Here is a 7,922-nt window from a genome sequence, read left to right as displayed (position 1 = left end):
TATATATATACCCAAGAGTGGGTTTGCTGGGTTATAAGAAGGCAATGGCACCCCACTCCAGTACTCTTGCCTGGAAAATCCCATGGACAGAGGAGCCTGGTAGGCTGCAGTCCATGGGGTCGCTAAGAGTCGGACATGACTGAGCGACTTCACTTTCACGTTTTACGTTCATGCATTGGAGAAGGAAATGGCAACCCACTCCAGTGTTCTTGCCTGGAGAATCCCAGGGACAGAGGAGCCTAGTGGGCTGCCGTCTATGGGGTCGCAGAGAGTCGGACACGACTGAAGCGACTTAGCAGCAGCAGCAGGGAAGCTCCACATGTCAGGTGCAGATAAAGGGGGGAAATTATAAAGAGAGAAAAATCAAGTTTGCAAACTTAAAAAAAAAAAAGAAGAAGAAGAAACGAGGAGCAGGGAACTCCCCTAGAGAGTGATTCTTTTGGGATCCCTCTTATTAGAGCCTAAGCGCAAAGCGGAATCTTCCTTTCTGGGCTTCGTGTTTGCAGCCCGAGCATTTTTGCAAAGGGCCTGAATCGCGCAGCTTCTAGCAGGGGTCTCCCCTTAGAAGTCCGGGTCGCTCCCCGCCGGGCCTCCCGTAAAAGCACCACCCCACTGTCCGCCGTTCCCGCTCGACTGAGCAGAAAGGGAGCTCAGAGGACGGATCTGATGGGTGCGGGAGGCTGATGGCCAATACTGAGGAGTTTAGACTCTAAACTTTAGAAGAGGAGCGGATAAATGAAGGAGGGAGAAGGAGGACCATAGAGAGGTTGGCGGCAGATAGAGGGGTCCAGGGTGGAAGGGAAACGAGAGAAAGCGTCTGGCAAGAGCGGTAGGAGGGGAAACCGTAGAGAGGCGCTAGAGGGAGGACTAGAGGGGCCATGCTGGGCGGGGAGGTGGGTAGGTATGAGGGTAATTGGCTTCTAATGCGGACAGCCGAAAGGACCATTTCCTTCGGTGTTTTAGGGTGGTTGGGGGCGCGGTGGGGGCTTGCCTGGTGGCTCAGTGGTAAAGAATCCGCCTGCCAATACAGGAGTTCCATCCCTGGGTGGGGAAGATCCCCTGGAGAAGGGAATAGCAACCCCCTCCAGTGCTCATGCCTGGGAAATCCCATGGACTGAGGAGCCTGGCGGGCTACAGTCCATGGGGTCACTAAGAGTCGGACACGACTGAGCGACTAAGCGCGCGCACACACATTATCTCTTTAGAACTCTCAGCCCCATCACCCCTTCTGTAGCTCAAATCTCGTTTGTTTCTCAGCTAGATTTCGGCCCCAGCCTCCTCCCTACTCTCTGAACTTTCACTCTCTAGCCCGACAACATAGGCAGAGAGACCTTTCTAAACTCTCATCCTTTCCTAGCTCAAAATCCTTCTACACTCCCTCTTGACTCAAGACAGAAATCTCAACTCCTTTTGCCCTGCGTTGGAAGGCCTTCATAACGAAGTTCCCGCCAAGCTCGCTGACCTCCTCTTACCCCTTTGTGCATCTTTCAAACACAGCATGTCATAACCCCCAGTGAAACCCTCATGCTTTCATTGCTCCAGGTGCCAGGTCTTGGACTCTTCTCACTACCCAGAATAACCTTTCCTGGGGGATCCTGGCCATTTCATCAAGCCTTAATTCCTCCAGAAAGCAACCTCTGACTCCTGCCTAGTTCCAGATCCCAGGCTGACTGAGGCACTCCTTCAGGCTACCGGTTTACTGGAATGCTTGTAAAGCCCTCATATGACACTTCCCTCATTAACTCCCAGCTCGCCCCGATGCCTGCGACACGAACTCCAAGTTCTTCAAGCTGGTCCCTGTTGATGTCTCAGCTAGCATTGTCCCTGGCTGTGCACATGATGCTCGCAGCTGCTGCTGTGCTTGTGATGTGCTGTGCTTAGTTGCTGAGTCATGTAGACCACCAGAAACCTCTGTCTATGGGGATTCTTCAGGCAAGAATACTGCAGTGGGTTGCCATCCCCTCCTCCGGGGATCTTCCCAACCCAGAGATCGAACCCAGGTCTCCTGTGTTGCAGGCAGATTCTTTACTGTCTGAATCACCAGGAAAGCTCAAGAATACTGAAGTGGGTAGCTGTGGTTCTTAAATGTGTCCCAACTCTTTGTGACTCCATGGACTGTAGATTGCCAGACTCCTCTGTCCATGGGATTCTCCAGCCAAGATTTCTGGAGAAGTCATTCCCTTCTTCAGGAGATCTTGCCAACCCAGGAATCAAACCTGCATCTCTTGCATTGACAGGCAGGTTCTTTACAACTGAGCCGCCAAGGATGTTTCATCACCCTGAAAGAAGAATGGTTCTTTAGGCTGTTTGCAGTCCTGGCCTTTGCCTCCACTTCACTGCACTTGTAACTGCATTCACGATTCCCAAAGGCGGGCTAACTCTTTTGTCCACATCTGAGCTCAGATGTTTCCTCCAGGAAAACTTTCTAATTCTGCACCCCTCCCCCCACCCCAGTTGGGTCCTGTGCCCCTTCTGACCCCCTGGAGTGCCTCATCACCGCACTTGTGACCCTACTTTGTAGTTGCCTGTTTGTTAGTTGGCCTCCCGTAGATTAGTGTCTCCAATATGGAGGCCACCAGCCATGCATCGGTATTGAGCACTTGAAACAGGATTAGTCCAGGTTAAGGTCTAAGGTGGCAGCTGCTAGCAGATACTGTTTTGAGAATGGCAGGTGCTGGCCTTGAGTCTGATACAGTTCACAAAATTCAAGTTCTCAGTAATGGAACAGTGCATCTGAGACCACGTCTACAATGACTACCCAGCTCCATTAACAAAAAAATATGTATTTTTTGGCTGCACTGAGTTCTTCTTGCTGCACAGGCTTTCTCCAGTTGCAGCAAGCAGGGGCTACTCTTTGTTGAAGTGTGGGACCTCTCATTGCCGTGGCTTCTCTTCTTGTGGAGCACAGGCTCTAGGTGCTCCAGCTTCAGGAGTTGCAGCGCATGAGCTCATTAGTTTCGGCACACAAGCTTAACTGCTCCTTGGCATTTAGGCTCTTTCTGGACCAGGGGTCGAACCTGTGTCTCCTACATTGGCAGGTGGGTTCCTATTGACTGTGCCACCAGGGAAATCCTCCAGCTCCATTTTTGATGCCTAAGCCACAGTGACTCCATTTTTATTTTACTTACATTCTTTACTGGTTATAGAAGATGTACGAAGACAATGTATGCTTGACAGGCCATAAAACAGGCTGTTCTGGTCAACATAAAGTTCAAGACAGATCATGTATCAGCCAGAAGGACTTCCCCATACATCAACATCTGAAAATTTCTTCTTAATCTACATCTGAATATAGAAAAGTAAGATTAAAAGGAAAAGCAAAGAGTGTCTAACAGTGCATGACAGATGAGGAAACTGAGTCATCACATGCTTTTCAGATTTGCCTAGAGACAGGAGTTCCCTGGCGGTTCAGTAATTAGGACTTGGTGCTTTCACTGCAGTGGATCTGGGTTCAATCCCTGGTGTTGGACAACTAAGATCCCATAAGCCAAGCAGCCTGGAGAGGGGAGGGGTGGGGAGGTTGGCCTGGAGAAATTTGAGGTCTGATTGATTTGAAACGAGAATTGGAATCCTGCTGTTTCTAAGCTCCTCATTACAATCTGATCTTTGCCAGGAAACATGGAATGCCCACTCTTTCAAGACAGTGGGTACTGAGGCAAGAAGGCGGCCGTTTGTGAATTCCCAGCGCTCTGCGTGGGTAGGAGCTAGAAAGCCCAGCCTTCTGGTTTTTCCTGGCCAGCACCCACAGCCAGCCTTGAGGGCTGTGTCACATTCGGACAGCTCTTTCCCTAACCATCTTTCAGCTGCACCCCTCTAACTCTCAGGGACCATAGGACACGTTCCCGAAAATGACGGTCTGGGGATGAGAAAGTGTAAAGACCTCCCGGATTTAGGATGTAACCCTGGCTCCGGCACCCACTTGCTGTGGGACCATCAGCCTCTCACTTAAACTCCTTGCGCGTCAGTTCCCTCATCTGTAAAATGCTAGGACTGAATCTGACACCTTCTTGTTCAAGGTCTCTTTTCGGCATATATCCGATTCTTTAGTGATGCTGACTCGTCGTTGTTGAATTTGTCTCTTGATTGTCATCCCTACCTGCTTCTCCTAGGTGCTCGGGTTCCTGGGAAGATGTCAATATTTTGGTCTCTGTCGCCCCCATGAGGCTTATGAGAGTTCCTTGTTGCAGCAGGTGTCCAATGCAGGTAACATGTGTCGCCTCTTAAGGTAGAGGAAGGCGGGGACTACCTAGGTCTGGTTGGCTCACGCTTTTACCCCCATAAGCTGGTATCTAAGAGCCATTTGTGTTGAACAATACACAACAGATATGTGTTGAACAAAATAACTCCGCTTCAAGCCAGCGGAACTAAAGGTCCTTGGAACCCTTCCTTTGAGGGGTATGTTTCCGGGCGGAAGGCTTTTCGTGACCCCCCCTCCCCCACCCCGCCCCTCTGCTCGGTGGTCGGAGCCCGTGTGTCCCCACTTAGGGCTCCCGGGTAGGGGGTTAATGTTTTCGCCTCCTGCACTCCGGGATCGGGCTTTCGGGAGGCCATTCCTCATAACGGACGAACAGAAGGGTCACGCCCGGAGTAAGGGCCCTGGAGCACGAGACCAGATCACCAAGACCGGACCTGCTGACCCACTGAGGGGACATGGTGCTTGCAGCTGCTGCTGTGCTAGTGATGTGCTGTGCTTAGTTGCTGAGTCATGTCCGACTCTTTGTGACCCCATGGACTGTAGCCCTCCAGAAACCTCTGTCTATGGTTTGTGCCGAGCCTCTTGGGAACAGAGAAGAGGCGGAAACCAGGCAGGTCTTGGGGCGGGGAGCGGGGGAGGTGGCTTTGGAAAGAGACGGTGGGGAGGTGATGGGATCGACCGAATACAGACTCTGGAGGTGAGAGGCTTCATTGGCGGCCGCGGTGGGGATGGCGGGGGTGGGGGGCAGTGGAAACACTTAATTGGTGTCGCAGGACCTGCATGAAAGGAAGAGACCTTGGAGCTGGAGAGAAAGATACTCCAAGGGTATTTAACCGTTTGCTTTGCCCCTTCGCTCTGTCCTTATCAATCCCTGCTCACTGACTGGACGGGCACAGACGCCGTGAGTGGGGAAGCCCAGTAACACGGCCCCACCCAGCGCGCGGCTGTCCCAGCTGCCCGCCGGCTTCCAGGAACGCGGCCTGTCTCAAGGCCCACGCTCTCGCCCGTCCGGACGTCCTGTGCTTCATTTGTGAAGCTTGTGGCAAGGCCTGCAAAGGACCCCGCTGTCTCTGCCCGCCCCGTCTCACCCACCGAGCTTCCTGCCGCTGCTCCTGCTGCTCCTGGCAGGTCAGCCTTACCAGGGAGCCGGTCAGCACGCCCTGGTGTATCAGGGCAGACTGGGTCTCCTGCTAATGTGGGCACAAAAAGGGAAAGATACAGTGAAAGTCTCTCAGGCGTGTCTGACTCTTTGCGACCCTATGGACTGTAGTTCATGGTATTCTCCAGGCCAGAATACTGGAGTGGGTAGCTGTTCCCATCGCCAAGGGATCTTCCCAACCGAGGGATTGAATACTTGTCTCCCGAATTGCAGGCGGATTCTTTACCAGCTGAGCCATCGGGGGAGCCATCAGGGAAGCCCATGGTGGATGCATAGGGAGGGAAGGGCACAACAGGCATGCCTTTAGGGGGCCACGTCCTGGGAATCCTGCCCCAGGCCGCCAGCATCCAGCTCGAGGGCTGTCAGTTGCAGAGCTAGGCCCTGGCATCTCTGAAGGACAAGGCAGCATCCTTTTCTATGCTGAGTCTTTCTAACACTGAATGATCTTCAGCCTTCGGGTGTGCTGCGAGTCCGTGGGTGGCAGGGGAAGCAGGAGACAGTATCATGAAAGATGCATTCAACTCCCAGGGCGATTTCTGGTCTCCTTGGCTCAGATGGCAAAGAATCTGCCTGCAATGCAGGAGATCCCTGGGTCAGGAAGGTCTCCAGGACTGGGAAATGGCAACCCACTCCAGTTTTCTTGTCTGGAGAATCCCCATGGACAGAGGAGCCCGACGGACTGCAGTCCATGGGGTCATAAAGAGTTGGACACGACTGAGCGACTAACAACACTTTTTCCTATTGTAGAATGACTGGTTCCTTCTCCAGCCTAGAACGATAAAGTGACTTTTATTTTTTATTTTTATATTTTTTGATAAAGTGACTTTAAAGGCAAGTCACTTTTCGGACAAAAGCTATCTCTTTTGTCTTCCCTCCCTCCGCATCTGCCGCGTCTCCGAATAGTGACTTTATACTGGCTGGGTATTTTCTTTTTTTCAATCCTCCGATGGCAGAGGTGAGGCGCGCAGGCACCCGGAACTGTGGTTCGCGGGTGTTTGTTTCCCGCCGGGACAGATGCCTCGGGCCCCGCCCGGCCGCAATGGGAGCCGGAAGAGGGCTTCGGGCTCTTAGAGTCCATCTCCACCGCGCCGCGGACGGATGTCCCAGGGCCGCGTCTCGGGCCACTTCCCGCCGCGCTCGGACCCGAGAGGCTCCCGCACTGCCAGCCGGCGCCGGGAGGCAGGGCCTGAGCTCCGCACGGCCGGAGAGGCCCGAGCGGCGCGGTGCGTCCGCTGGGGCGCCCGCTCAGACGCAGGCACGCGGGGCGGAACGACTCGGAGCTGGTGGGTTCCGTGGAAAGAGCTAATTTAGAGGATCCTGCGTTTGTCCGCCCCTCAGGCTCTCAGAGGGCTCCTCGACCCCGAGCCTCTTCGGGGGCCATGGGCCCTCCTTCCCTAGGATGGACCCTGCCCACCTCGGGAGGCCCGTCACCCGCTCACCGCCGGGGATGGTGTTGGCCCGGTGTGGCCGGAGCCCAGGCGCTCCTCCTGTCCCCGTCCCTCCCCGGGAGCTCCCCGCATCGCCGGAGCCACAGCACTTCCCGCTCGGAGGTCTTCAAGCACGCCAGCGAGGATTCGGAGGCGTCGCTTCATACACCTGCCCGCTGTGCTCTTGTGTTCTCAGGAGGCCCGGCGGCTGGCCCAGCACGTCCAGGACCGCTCGGCTGGAAGGGATTTCCTGGACGGTGGAGGGACCGCAGGGGCCCCGTAGAGGCTCCCGTTTCTGGTACAGAGGGTAGAGTGCAGGGTCTGGGCCCCCTGCTTACTTGCCTGTGATCTGAGGCTGCCTCGCTGGGCCAGTTTCCTCCTCCTGAAATTACTTGTGACCTCCAGCTATCCTGGCCAGCGGGGAGAAGCAGGAGTCTCTTGTTGGATCCCTGACTCTCCCACAGTCTCTCTTCATAGCCTGGGATCGATCACCACCCATCCTGGACTCAGTTTCTGTGAGATGGGACAGAATGAAGCGTCCTTATCAGGTGAGCTGCAAACTCACCTAATATGAAGGTAGCACACAGTGTGGCATAACTTTTCTTTTTTCCCTTTGACCGAGCAGAACAACTCGCGGAGTCTTCGTAGCGCCTTGGCGGATCTTAGTATTAGTTCCCAACCAGGGATGGAACCTGCGCCCTTGGCAGTGAAAGCCAGGAGTCCTAAGCACTGGACTGCCAGGACGTTACCTTCATCACTTCTTTCTAGTAACTCATGGTGCCTGCCGAGGCAGATGAAAATAAACGTTCGTTAGTTTGAGTCCTTTTTAAATTGCAGTGGTAGGGCTGGAACCCTACCAAGGTGGGAACCTTTCCTTTGTGGGTGTGGATTGTAGGCTGGAGTGCTGTCCTAGGAGTAGGTCCCTCAGTTGGGTCGGAGCTGGGTGATGCCACATGTGGCTGGGCCACCTCAAGAAGGTCCTCAGATCCCAGGCGGAGGAACTTGGGGACTTGGTCCTGAGGGTCACAGGGGATGTGCATGTGAGGCAGCTGTGAGATGAGTATCGGGCCAGGGTGGGAGGAGTTCTGGGGGCCAGGGTACCAGGGAGAAGGCTGGTGCAAGGGCCCAGGTGGGAGGAAGG

The 7,922-nt window shown here is 54.3% G+C and overlaps 1 long non-coding RNA gene across 1 annotated transcript; it reads left to right on the top strand.

The window, feature by feature from the left end:
* Positions 1-540: 540 nt before the first annotated feature.
* LOC132342879 (uncharacterized) lies at positions 541-7,600 on the top strand. Its single transcript, XR_009491451.1, has 2 exons — positions 541-4,892; positions 6,978-7,600. It is a non-coding gene; the product is annotated as an uncharacterized lncRNA (long non-coding RNA).
* Positions 7,601-7,922: the final 322 nt, after the last annotated feature.

The sequence above is a fragment of the Bos taurus genome, chromosome 18 (genome assembly GCF_002263795.3).
Source record: "Bos taurus isolate L1 Dominette 01449 registration number 42190680 breed Hereford chromosome 18, ARS-UCD2.0, whole genome shotgun sequence".
Classification (NCBI taxonomy): Eukaryota; Metazoa; Chordata; class Mammalia; order Artiodactyla; family Bovidae; genus Bos; species Bos taurus.
This window is presented reverse-complemented; position numbering and strand designations above follow the sequence as displayed.